The sequence below is a fragment of the Trichosurus vulpecula genome, chromosome 4 (assembly GCF_011100635.1).
Source record: "Trichosurus vulpecula isolate mTriVul1 chromosome 4, mTriVul1.pri, whole genome shotgun sequence".
NCBI lineage: Eukaryota > Metazoa > Chordata > Mammalia > Diprotodontia > Phalangeridae > Trichosurus > Trichosurus vulpecula.
The window spans coordinates 264,340,573-264,355,353 of NC_050576.1; positions in this window are offsets into that span (position 1 = coordinate 264,340,573).

Here is a 14,781-nt window from a genome sequence, read left to right on the forward strand (position 1 = left end):
ATACACTTGTATATGCCTAACCATTTTGTGTGATCTAGGACCTGGTTGCCAATTCCATTGCCAATTCGATTCCAAACTATACACTTGTATATGCCTGACCATTTTCTGTGATCTAGGACCTGGTCGCCAATTCCATTGCCAATTCCGTTCCAAACTATACACTTGTATATGCCTGACCATTTTCTGTGATCTAGGACCTGGTCGCCAATTCCATTGCCAATTCCATTCCAAACTATACACTTGTATATGCCTAACCATTTTCTGTGATCTAGGACCTGGTTGCCAATTCCATTGCCAATTCCATTCCAAACTATACACTTGTATATGCCTAACCATTTTGTGTGATCTAGGACCTGGTTGCCAATTCCATTGCCAATTCCATTCCAAACTATACACTTGTATATGCCTAACCATTTTGTGTGATCTAGGACCTGGTTGCCAATTCCATTGCCAATTCCATTCCAAACTATACACTTGTATATGCCTAACCATTTTCTGTGATCTAGGACCTGGTTGCCAATTCCATTGCCAATTCCATTCCAAACTATACACTTGTATATGCCTAACCATTTTGTGTGATCTAGGACCTGGTTGCCAATTCCATTGCCAATTCCATTCCAAACTATACACTTGTATATGCCTAACCATTTTGTGTGATCTAGGACCTGGTTGCCAATTCCATTGCCAATTCCATTCCAAACTATACACTTGTATATGCCTAACCATTTTGTGTGATCTAGGACCTGGTTGCCAATTCCATTGCCAATTCCATTCCAAACTATACACTTGTATATGCTTGACCATTTTCTGTGATCTAGGACCTGGTTGCCAATTCCATTGCCAATTCGATTCCAAACTATACACTTGCATATGCCTAACCATTTTCTGTGATCTGGGACCTGATTGCCAATTCCATTGCCAATTCCATTCCAAACTATACACTTGTATATGCCTAACCATTTTCTGTGATCTAGGACCTGGTTGCCAATTCCATTGCCAATTCGATTCCAAACTATACACTTGTATATGCCTAACCATTTTCTGTGATCTAGGACCTGGTTGCCAATTCCATTGCCAATTCCATTCCAAACTATACACTTGTATATGCCTAACCATTTTGTGTGATCTAGGACCTGGTTGCCAATTCCATTGCCAATTCCATTGCAAACTATACACTTGTATATGCCTAACCATTTTCTGTGATCTAGGACCTGGTTGCCAATTCCATTGCCAATTCCATTCCAAACTATACACTTGTATATGCCTAACCATTTTCTGTGATCTAGGACCTGGTTGCCAATTCCATTGCCAATTCCATTCCAAACTATACACTTGTATATGCCTAACCATTTGTGTGATCTGGGACCTGGTTGCCAATTCCATTGCCAATTCCATTCCAAACTATACACTTGTATATGCCTAACCATTTTGTGTGATCTAGGACCTGGTTGCCAATTCCATTGCCAATTCCATTCCAAACTATACACTTGTATATGCCTAACCATTTTCTGTGATCTAGGACCTGGTTGCCAATTCCATTGCCAATTCCATTCCAAACTATACACTTGTATATGCCTAACCATTTTGTGTGATCTGGGACCTGGTTGCCAATTCCATTGCCAATTCCATTCCAAACTATACACTTGTATATGCCTAACCATTTTCTGTGATCTAGGACCTGGTTGCCAATTCCATTGCCAATTCCATTCCAAACTATACACTTGTATATGCCTAACCATTTTGTGTGATCTAGGACCTGGTTGCCAATTCCATTGCCAATTCCATTCCAAACTATACACTTGTATATGCCTAACCATTTTCTGTGATCTAGGACCTGGTTGCCAATTCCATTGCCAATTCCATTCCAAACTATACACTTGTATATGCCTAACCATTTTCTGTGATCTGGGACCTGGTTGCCAATTCCATTGCCAATTCCATTCCAAACTATACACTTGTATATGCCTAACCATTTTGTGTGATCTGGGACCTGGTTGCCAATTCCATTGCCAATTCCATTCCAAACTATACACTTGTATATGCCTAACCATTTTGTGTGATCTAGGACCTGGATGCCAATTCCATTGCCAATTCCATTCCAAACTATACACTTGTATATGCCTAACCATTTTCTGTGATCTAGGACCTGGTTGCCAATTCCATTGCCAATTCCATTCCAAACTATACACTTGTATATGCCTAACCATTTTGTGTGATCTGGGACCTGGTTGCGAATTCCATTGCCAATTCCATTGCCAATTCCGTTCCAAACTATACACTTGTATATGCCTGACCATTTTGTGTGATCTAGGACCTGGTTGCCAATTCCATTGCCAATTCCATTCCAAACTATACACTTGTATATGCCTGACCATTTTGTGTGATCTAGGACCTGGTTGCCAATTCCATTGCCAATTCCATTCCAAACTATACACTTGTATATGCCTAACCATTTTGTGTGATCTGGGACCTGGTTGCCAATTCCATTGCCAATTCCATTGCCAATTCCGTTCCAAACTATACACTTGTATATGCCTGACCATTTTGTGTGATCTAGGACCTGGTTGCCAATTCCATTGCCAATTCCATTCCAAACTATACACTTGTATATGCCTGACCATTTTCTGTGATCTAGGACCTGGTTGCCAATTCCATTGCCAATTCCATTCCAAACTATACACTTGTTTATGCCTAACCATTTTCTGTGATCTAGGACCTGGTTGCCAATTCCATTGCCAATTCGATTCCAAACTATACACTTGTATATGCCTAACCATTTTCTGTGATCTAGGACCTGGTTGCCAATTCCACTGCTAATTCGATTCCAAACTATACACTTGTATATGCCTAACCATTTTGTGTGATCTAGGACCTGGTTGCCAATTCCATTGCCAATTCCATTCCAAACTATACACTTGTATATGCCTAACCATTTTGTGTGATCTAGGACCTGGTTGCCAATTCCATTGCCAATTCCATTCCAAACTATACACTTGTATATGCCTAACCATTTTGTGTGATCTAGGACCTGGTTGCCAATTCCATTGCCAATTCCATTCCAAACTATACACTTGTATATGCCTAACCATTTTGTGTGATCTAGGACCTGGTTGCCAATTCCATTGCCAATTCCATTCCAAACTATACACTTGTATATGCCTAACCATTTTGTGTGATCTAGGACCTGGTTGCCAATTCCTTTGCCAATTCGATTCCAAACTATACACTTGTATATGCCTAACCATTTTGTGTGATCTAGGACCTGGTTGCCAATTCCATTGCCAATTCCATTCCAAACTATACACTTGTATATGCCTAACCATTTTCTGTGATCTAGGACCTGGTTGCCAATTCCATTGCCAATTCCATTCCAAACTATACACTTGTATATGCCTGACCATTTTCTGTGATCTAGGACCTGGTTGCCAATTCCATTCCAAACTATACACTTGTATATGCCTGACCATTTTCTGTGATCTAGGACCTGGTGGCCAATTCCATTCCAAACTATACACTTGTATATGCCTGACCATTTTCTGTGATCTAGGACCTGGTTGCCAATTCCATTGCCAATTCGATTCCAAACTATACACTTGTATATGCCTAACCATTTTCTGTGATCTAGGACCTGGTTGCCAATTCGATTCCAAACTATACACTTGTATATGCCTGACCATTTTCTGTGATCTAGGACCTGGTTGCCAATTCCATTGCCAATTCGATTCCAAACTATACACTTGTATATGCCTAACCATTTTCTGTGATCTAGGACCTGGTTGCCAATTCCATTCCAAACTATACACTTGTATATGCCTGACCATTTTCTGTGATCTAGGACCTGGTTGCCAATTCCATTGCCAATTCCATTCCAAACTATACACTTTTATATGCCTAACCATTTTGTGTGATCTAGGACCTGGTTGCCAATTCCATTGCAAACTATACACTTGTATATGCCTAACCATTTTCTGTGATCTAGGACCTGGTTGCCAATTCCATTCCAAACTATACACTTGTATATGCCTGACCATTTTCTGTGATCTAGGACCTGGTTGCCAATTCCATTGCCAATTCGATTCCAAACTATACACTTGTATATGCCTAACCATTTTCTGTGATCTAGGACCTGGTTGCCAATTCGATTCCAAACTATACACTTGTATATGCCTGACCATTTTGTGTGATCTAGGACCTGGTTGCCAATTCCATTGCCAATTCCATTCCAAACTATACACTTGTATATGCCTAACCATTTTTTGTGATCTAGGACCTGGTTGCCAATTCGATTCCAAACTATACACTTGTATATGCCTAACCATTTTGTGTGATCTAGGACCTGGTTGCCAATTCCATTGCCAATTCCATTCCAAACTATACACTTGTATATGCCTAACCATTTTGTGTGATCTAGGACCTGGTTGCCAATTCCATTGCCAATTCCATTCCAAACTATACACTTGTATATGCCTAACCATTTTCTGTGATCTAGGACCTGGTTGCCAATTCCATTGCCAATTCCATTCCAAACTATACACTTGTATATGCCTAACCATTTTGTGTGATCTGGGACCTGGTTGCCAATTCCATTGCCAATTCCATTCCAAACTATACACTTGTATATGCCTGACCATTTTCTGTGATCTAGGACCTGGTTGCCAATTCCATTGCCAATTCCATTCCAAACTATACACTTGTATATGCCTGACCATTTTGTGTGATCTAGGACCTGGTTGCCAATTCCATTGCCAATTCCATTCCAAACTATACACTTGTATATGCCTGACCATTTTCTGTGATCTAGGACCTGGTTGCCAATTCCATTGCCAATTCCATTCCAAACTATACACTTGTTTATGCCTAACCATTTTCTGTGATCTAGGACCTGGTTGCCAATTCCATTGCCAATTCGATTCCAAACTATACACTTGTATATGCCTAACCATTTTCTGTGATCTAGGACCTGGTTGCCAATTCCACTGCCAATTCGATTCCAAACTATACACTTGTATATGCCTAACCATTTTGTGTGATCTAGGACCTGGTTGCCAATTCCATTGCCAATTCCATTCCAAACTATACACTTGTATATGCCTAACCATTTTGTGTGATCTAGGACCTGGTTGCCAATTCCATTGCCAATTCCATTCCAAACTATACACTTGTATATGCCTAACCATTTTGTGTGATCTAGGACCTGGTTGCCAATTCCATTGCCAATTCCATTCCAAACTATACACTTGTATATGCCTAACCATTTTGTGTGATCTAGGACCTGGTTGCCAATTCCATTGCCAATTCCATTCCAAACTATACACTTGTATATGCCTAACCATTTTGTGTGATCTAGGACCTGGTTGCCAATTCCTTTGCCAATTCGATTCCAAACTATACACTTGTATATGCCTAACCATTTTGTGTGATCTAGGACCTGGTTGCCAATTCCATTGCCAATTCCATTCCAAACTATACACTTGTATATGCCTAACCATTTTCTGTGATCTAGGACCTGGTTGCCAATTCCATTGCCAATTCCATTCCAAACTATACACTTGTATATGCCTGACCATTTTCTGTGATCTAGGACCTGGTTGCCAATTCCATTCCAAACTATACACTTGTATATGCCTGACCATTTTCTGTGATCTAGGACCTGGTGGCCAATTCCATTCCAAACTATACACTTGTATATGCCTGACCATTTTCTGTGATCTAGGACCTGGTTGCCAATTCCATTGCCAATTCGATTCCAAACTATACACTTGTATATGCCTAACCATTTTCTGTGATCTAGGACCTGGTTGCCAATTCGATTCCAAACTATACACTTGTATATGCCTGACCATTTTCTGTGATCTAGGACCTGGTTGCCAATTCCATTGCCAATTCGATTCCAAACTATACACTTGTATATGCCTAACCATTTTCTGTGATCTAGGACCTGGTTGCCAATTCCATTCCAAACTATACACTTGTATATGCCTGACCATTTTCTGTGATCTAGGACCTGGTTGCCAATTCCATTGCCAATTCCATTCCAAACTATACACTTTTATATGCCTAACCATTTTGTGCGATCTAGGACCTGGTTGCCAATTCCATTGCAAACTATACACTTGTATATGCCTAACCATTTTCTGTGATCTAGGACCTGGTTGCCAATTCCATTCCAAACTATACACTTGTATATGCCTGACCATTTTCTGTGATCTAGGACCTGGTTGCCAATTCCATTGCCAATTCGATTCCAAACTATACACTTGTATATGCCTAACCATTTTCTGTGATCTAGGACCTGGTTGCCAATTCGATTCCAAACTATACACTTGTATATGCCTGACCATTTTGTGTGATCTAGGACCTGGTTGCCAATTCCATTGCCAATTCCATTCCAAACTATACACTTGTATATGCCTAACCATTTTTTGTGATCTAGGACCTGGTTGCCAATTCGATTCCAAACTATACACTTGTATATGCCTAACCATTTTGTGTGATCTAGGACCTGGTTGCCAATTCCATTGCCAATTCCATTCCAAACTATACACTTGTATATGCCTAACCATTTTGTGTGATCTAGGACCTGGTTGCCAATTCCATTGCCAATTCCATTCCAAACTATACACTTGTATATGCCTAACCATTTTCTGTGATCTAGGACCTGGTTGCCAATTCCATTGCCAATTCCATTCCAAACTATACACTTGTATATGCCTAACCATTTTGTGTGATCTGGGACCTGGTTGCCAATTCCATTGCCAATTCCATTCCAAACTATACACTTGTATATGCCTAACCATTTTGTGTGATCTAGGACCTGGTTGCCAATTCCATTGCCAATTCCATTCCAAACTATACACTTGTATATGCCTAACCATTTTGTGTGATCTAGGACCTGGTTGCCAATTCCATTGCCAATTCCATTCCAAACTATACACTTGTATATGCCTAACCATTTTGTGTGATCTAGGACCTGGTTGCCAATTCCATTGCCAATTCCATTCCAAACTATACACTTGTATTTGCCTAACCATTTTCTGTGATCTGGGACCTGGTTGCCAATTCCATTGCCAATTCCATTCCAAACTATACACTTGTATATGCCTAACCATTTTGTGTGATCTGGGACCTGGTTGCCAATTCCATTGCCAATTCCATTCCAAACTATACACTTGTATATGCCTAACCATTTTGTGTGATCTAGGACCTGGTTGCCAATTCCATTGCCAATTCCATTCCAAACTATACACTTGTATATGCCTAACCATTTTCTGTGATCTAGGACCTGGTTGCCAATTCCATTGCCAATTCCATTCCAAACTATACACTTGTATATGCCTAACCATTTTGTGTGATCTGGGACCTGGTTGCGAATTCCATTGCCAATTCCATTGCCAATTCCGTTCCAAACTATACACTTGTATATGCCTGACCATTTTGTGTGATCTAGGACCTGGTTGCCAATTCCATTGCCAATTCCATTCCAAACTATACACTTGTATATGCCTGACCATTTTGTGTGATCTAGGACCTGGTTGCCAATTCCATTGCCAATTCCATTCCAAACTATACACTTGTATATGCCTAACCATTTTGTGTGATCTGGGACCTGGTTGCCAATTCCATTGCCAATCCCATTGCCAATTCCGTTCCAAACTATACACTTGTATATGCCTGACCATTTTGTGTGATCTAGGACCTGGTTGCCAATTCCATTGCCAATTCCATTCCAAACTATACACTTGTATATGCCTGACCATTTTCTGTGATCTAGGACCTGGTTGCCAATTCCATTGCCAATTCCATTCCAAACTATACACTTGTTTATGCCTAACCATTTTCTGTGATCTAGGACCTGGTTGCCAATTCCATTGCCAATTCGATTCCAAACTATACACTTGTATATGCCTAACCATTTTGTGTGATCTAGGACCTGGTTGCCAATTCCACTGCCAATTCGATTCCAAACTATACACTTGTATATGCCTAACCATTTTGTGTGATCTAGGACCTGGTTGCCAATTCCATTGCCAATTCCATTCCAAACTATACACTTGTATATGCCTAACCATTTTGTGTGATCTAGGACCTGGTTGCCAATTCCATTGCCAATTCCATTCCAAACTATACACTTGTATATGCCTAACCATTTTGTGTGATCTAGGACCTGGTTGCCAATTCCATTGCCAATTCGATTCCAAACTATACACTTGTATATGCCTAACCATTTTGTGTGATCTAGGACCTGGTTGCCAATTCCATTGCCAATTCCATTCCAAACTATACACTTGTATATGCCTAACCATTTTGTGTGATCTAGGACCTGGTTGCCAATTCCTTTGCCAATTCGATTCCAAACTATACACTTGTATATGCCTAACCATTTTGTGTGATCTAGGACCTGGTTGCCAATTCCATTGCCAATTCCATTCCAAACTATACACTTGTATATGCCTAACCATTTTCTGTGATCTAGGACCTGGTTGCCAATTCCATTGCCAATTCCATTCCAAACTATACACTTGTATATGCCTGACCATTTTCTGTGATCTAGGACCTGGTTGCCAATTCCATTCCAAACTATACACTTGTATATGCCTGACCATTTTCTGTGATCTAGGACCTGGTGGCCAATTCCATTCCAAACTATACACTTGTATATGCCTGACCATTTTCTGTGATCTAGGACCTGGTTGCCAATTACATTGCCAATTCGATTCCAAACTATACACTTGTATATGCCTAACCATTTTCTGTGATCTAGGACCTGGTTGCCAATTCGATTCCAAACTATACACTTGTATATGCGTGACCATTTTCTGTGATCTAGGACCTGGTTGCCAATTCCATTGCCAATTCGATTCCAAACTATACACTTGTATATGCCTAACCATTTTCTGTGATCTAGGACCTGGTTGCCAATTCCATTCCAAACTATACACTTGTATATGCCTGACCATTTTCTGTGATCTAGGACCTGGTTGCCAATTCCATTGCCAATTCCATTCCAAACTATACACTTTTATATGCCTAACCATTTTGTGTGATCTAGGACCTGGTTGCTAATTCCATTCCAAACTATACACTTGTATATGCCTAACCATTTTCTGTGATCTAGGACCTGGTTGCCAATTCCATTCCAAACTATACACTTGTATATGCCTGACCATTTTCTGTGATCTAGGACCTGGTTGCCAATTCCATTGCCAATTCGATTCCAAACTATACACTTGTATATGCCTAACCATTTTCTGTGATCTAGGACCTGGTTGCCAATTCGATTCCAAACTATACACTTGTATATGCCTGACCATTTTGTGTGATCTAGGACCTGGTTGCCAATTCCATTGCCAATTCCATTCCAAACTATACACTTGTGTATGCCTAACCATTTTGTGTGATCTAGGACCTGGTTGCCAATTCCATTGCCAATTCCGTTCCAAACTATACACTTGTATATGCCTGACCATTTTGTGTGATCTAGGACCTGGTTGCCAATTCCATTGCCAATTCCATTCCAAACTATACACTTGTATATGCCTGACCATTTTGTGTGATCTAGGACCTGGTTGCCAATTCCATTGCCAATTCCGTTCCAAACTATACACTTGTATATGCCTGACCATTTTGTGTGATCTAGGACCTGGTTGCCAATTCCATTGCCAATTCCATTCCAAACTATACACTTGTATATGCCTGACCATTTTGTGTGATCTAGGACCTGGTTGCCAATTCCATTGCCAATTCCATTCCAAACTATACACTTGTATATGCCTAACCATTTTGTGTGATCTAGGACCTGGTCGCCAATTCCATTGCCAATTCCATTCCAAACTATACACTTGTATATGCCTAACCATTTTGTGTGATCTAGGACCTGGTTGCCAATTCCATTCCAAACTATACACTTGTATATGCCTAACCATTTTCTGTGATCTAGGACCTGGTTGCCAATTCCATTCCAAACTATACACTTGTATATGCCTGACCATTTTCTGTGATCTAGGACCTGGTTGCCAATTCCATTGCCAATTCGATTCCAAACTATACACTTGTATATGCCTAACCATTTTCTGTGATCTAGGACCTGGTTGCCAATTCGATTCCAAACTATACACTTGTATATGCCTGACCATTTTGTGTGATCTAGGACCTGGTCGCCAATTCCATTGCCAATTCCATTCCAAACTATACACTTGTATATGCCTAACCATTTTGTGTGATCTAGGACCTGGTTGCCAATTCCATTGCCAATTCCATTCCAAACTATACACTTGTATATGCCTGACCATTTTGTGTGATCTAGGACCTGGTTGCCAATTCCATTGCCAATTCCATTCCAAACTATACACTTGTATATGCCTAACCATTTTCTGTGATCTAGGACCTGGTTGCCAATTCCATTGCCAATTCGATTCCAAACTATACACTTGTATATGCCTAACCATTTTCTGTGATCTAGGACCTGGTCGCCAATTCCATTGCCAATTCCGTTCCAAACTATACACTTGTATATGCCTGACCATTTTCTGTGATCTAGGACCTGGTCGCCAATTCCATTGCCAATTCCATTCCAAACTATACACTTGTATATGCCTAACCATTTTCTGTGATCTAGGACCTGGTTGCCAATTCCATTGCCAATTCCATTCCAAACTATACACTTGTATATGCCTAACCATTTTGTGTGATCTAGGACCTGGTTGCCAATTCCATTGCCAATTCCATTCCAAACTATACACTTGTATATGCCTAACCATTTTGTGTGATCTAGGACCTGGTTGCCAATTCCATTGCCAATTCCATTCCAAACTATACACTTGTATATGCCTAACCATTTTCTGTGATCTAGGACCTGGTTGCCAATTCCATTGCCAATTCCATTCCAAACTATACACTTGTATATGCCTAACCATTTTGTGTGATCTAGGACCTGGTTGCCAATTCCATTGCCAATTCCATTCCAAACTATACACTTGTATATGCCTAACCATTTTCTGTGATCTAGGACCTGGTTGCCAATTCCATTGCCAATTCCATTCCAAACTATACACTTGTATATGCCTAACCATTTTCTGTGATCTAGGACCTGGTTGCCAATTCCATTGCCAATTCCATTCCAAACTATACACTTTTATATGCCTGACCATTTTCTGTGATCTAGGACCTGGTTGCCAATTCCATTCCAAACTATACACTTGTATATGCCTGACCATTTTCTGTGATCTAGGACCTGGTTGCCAATTCCATTCCAAACTATACACTTGTATATGCCTGACCATTTTCTGTGATCTAGGACCTGGTTGCCAATTCCATTGCCAATTCGATTCCAAACTATACACTTGTATATGCCTAACCATTTTCTGTGATCTAGGACCTGGTTGCCAATTCCATTCCAAACTATACACTTGTATATGCCTAACCATTTTCTGTGATCTAGGACCTGGTTGCCAATTCCATTGCCAATTCGATTCCAAACTATACACTTGTATATGCCTAACCATTTTCTGTGATCTAGGACCTGGTTGCCAATTCCATTCCAAACTATACACTTGTATATGCCTAACCATTTTCTGTGATCTAGGACCTGGTTGCCAATTCCATTGCCAATTCGATTCCAAACTATACACTTGTATATGCCTAACCATTTTCTGTGATCTAGGACCTGGTTGCCAATTCGATTCCAAACTATACACTTGTATATGCCTGACCATTTTGTGTGATCTAGGACCTGGTTGCCAATTCCATTGCCAATTCCGTTCCAAACTATAGACTTGTATATGCCTGACCATTTTGTGTGATCTAGGACCTGGTTGCCAATTCCATTGCCAATTCCATTCCAAACTATACACTTGTATATGCCTAACCATTTTGTGTGATCTAGGACCTGGTTGCCAATTCCATTGCCAATTCCATTCCAAACTATACACTTGTATATGCCTGACCATTTTGTGTGATCTAGGACCTGGTTGCCAATTCCATTGCCAATTCCATTCCAAACTATACACTTGTATATGCCTAACCATTTTGTGTGATCTAGGACCTGGTTGCCAATTCCATTGCCAATTGCATTCCAAACTATACACTTGTATATGCCTAACCATTTTGTGTGATCTAGGACCTGGTTGCCAATTCCATTGCCAATTCGATTCCAAACTATACACTTGTATATGCCTGACCATTTTCTGTGATCTAGGACCTGGTCGCCAATTCCATTGCCAATTCCGTTCCAAACTATACACTTGTATATGCCTGACCATTTTCTGTGATCTAGGACCTGGTCGCCAATTCCATTGCCAATTCCATTCCAAACTATACACTTGTATATGCCTAACCATTTTCTGTGATCTAGGACCTGGTTGCCAATTCCATTGCCAATTCCATTCCAAACTATACACTTGTATATGCCTAACCATTTTGTGTGATCTAGGACCTGGTTGCCAATTCCATTGCCAATTCCATTCCAAACTATACACTTGTATATGCCTAACCATTTTCTGTGATCTAGGACCTGGTTGCCAATTCCATTGCCAATTCCATTCCAAACTATACACTTGTATATGCCTAACCATTTTCTGTGATCTAGGACCTGGTTGCCAATTCCATTGCCAATTCCATTCCAAACTATACACTTGTATATGCCTAACCATTTTCTGTGATCTAGGACCTGGTTGCCAATTCCATTGCCAATTCCATTCCAAACTATACACTTGTATATGCCTAACCATTTTCTGTGATCTAGGACCTGGTTGCCAATTCCATTGCCAATTTCATTCCAAACTATACACTTGTATATGCCTAACCATTTTGTGTGATCTAGGACCTGGTTGCCAATTCCATTCCAAACTATACACTTGTATATGCCTAACCATTTTCTGTGATCTAGGACCTGGTTGCCAATTCCATTGCCAATTCCATTCCAAACTATACACTTGTATATGCCTAACCATTTTGTGTGATCTAGGACCTGGTTGCCAATTCCATTGCCAATTCCATTCCAAACTATACACTTGTATATGCCTAACCATTTTGTGTGATCTAGGACCTGGTTGCCAATTCCATTGCCAATTGCATTCCAAACTATACACTTGTATATGCCTAACCATTTTGTGTGATCTAGGACCTGGTTGCCAATTCCATTGCCAATTCCATTCCAAACTATACACTTGTATATGCCTAACCATTTTGTGTGATCTAGGACCTGGTTGCCAATTCCATTGCCAATTCCATTCCAAACTATACACTTGTATATGCCTAACCATTTTGTGTGATCTAGGACCTGGTTGCCAATTCCATTCCAAACTATACACTTGTATATGCCTGACCATTTTGTGTGATCTAGGACCTGGTTGCCAATTCCATTGCCAATTCCATTCCAAACTATACACTTGTATATGCCTAACCATTTTGTGTGATCTAGGACCTGGTTGCCAATTCCATTGCCAATTCCATTCCAAACTATACACTTGTATATGCCTAACCATTTTGTGTGATCTAGGACCTGGTTGCCAATTCCATTGCCAATTCCATTCCAAACTATACACTTGTATATGCCTAACCATTTTCTGTGATCTAGGACCTGGTTGCCAATTCCATTGGTACAATTGTGACAAACAGCCATACAAAAGGATCTTGGTTTAGCCAACATCTTTACTTAATCTCTTAATTGTATTGAACACTGGTCCTGGAGTAACTGTAGTCATGAATTCAGATAAACACAGGCTCATGGGAACCAACTACTCTCCCATCTACATATGATACAGAATGACAACCGAAAGAGAGAAGACATGGAAAGAAAGACTACTGGTGGCAGATTCCACCCCATCTCCTAAACTTGCCTAGTACTATAGGTACTTCACTGAGTCTCACTAAATTCTCACTACCATGTTTCTTTTACATAACATAATAGTATCATCTTATGTCACTATACCACCTCCTTTCCTAGAAAATGTATGATGAAATGCTTGCAGTATCTATTACTTCTCCCTACAACTGTTCCTATAACAACTGGGATAGTCAAAGGAAGACTTTACCAAACTGGTTATGGCAAAATCTTCCTTCTTCCAGCCCAGCAGCACAGAATCTCGGAATGGTAATAAACCTTCATCACCAAATAGTCTAACTTAGATGTGTACAAGAATCACTTCTATAAAATATTGGACAAGTGAGTATTGAGATTTTGCTTGAAGACCACTAGGGAGAGGGGTATCCCCTCCTCATCTGACATAGTGGCCCTTTACCCTTTCCATGTCACATTCTCCAGAGGAGCAACATTTTAAATATTCACTAGGAATTGTGCTACAAATAGTAAAAAAAAATAAAATAACAATAACAATAATGATAGCTAACATTTGTATGGCACTTACTATATGTGAGGTGCTAGGTTAAGTGCTTTGCAAATATAATCTCATTTGATCCTCATAACAACCCTGGGATAACCTTGTTATCATCTCCATTTTAGAGATGAGGAAACTGAGCCAATCAGAGGTTGAGTGAGTTGCCAGACTCATATAGCTAGTAAGTACCTGAAGCAGGATTTGAATTCAGATCTTCCTGACTCCAGGCCCAATGCACTATCTACTGTTCTACTTAGCTGTCCCAAGTAGAAGCTAGAGAGTAATACCACAGAATATACCTATGAATTTTGACGGTTTAGGGGATTGTTTAAATATAATCCAGTTCAAGGGGGGGAAAAGACTCTGTATGGACGGACAGCACCGAAATTGTGGATATAGTAGAAGAGTATCTGTAAATGTTAGAGTATCAACTCTCATCTATTTAGGG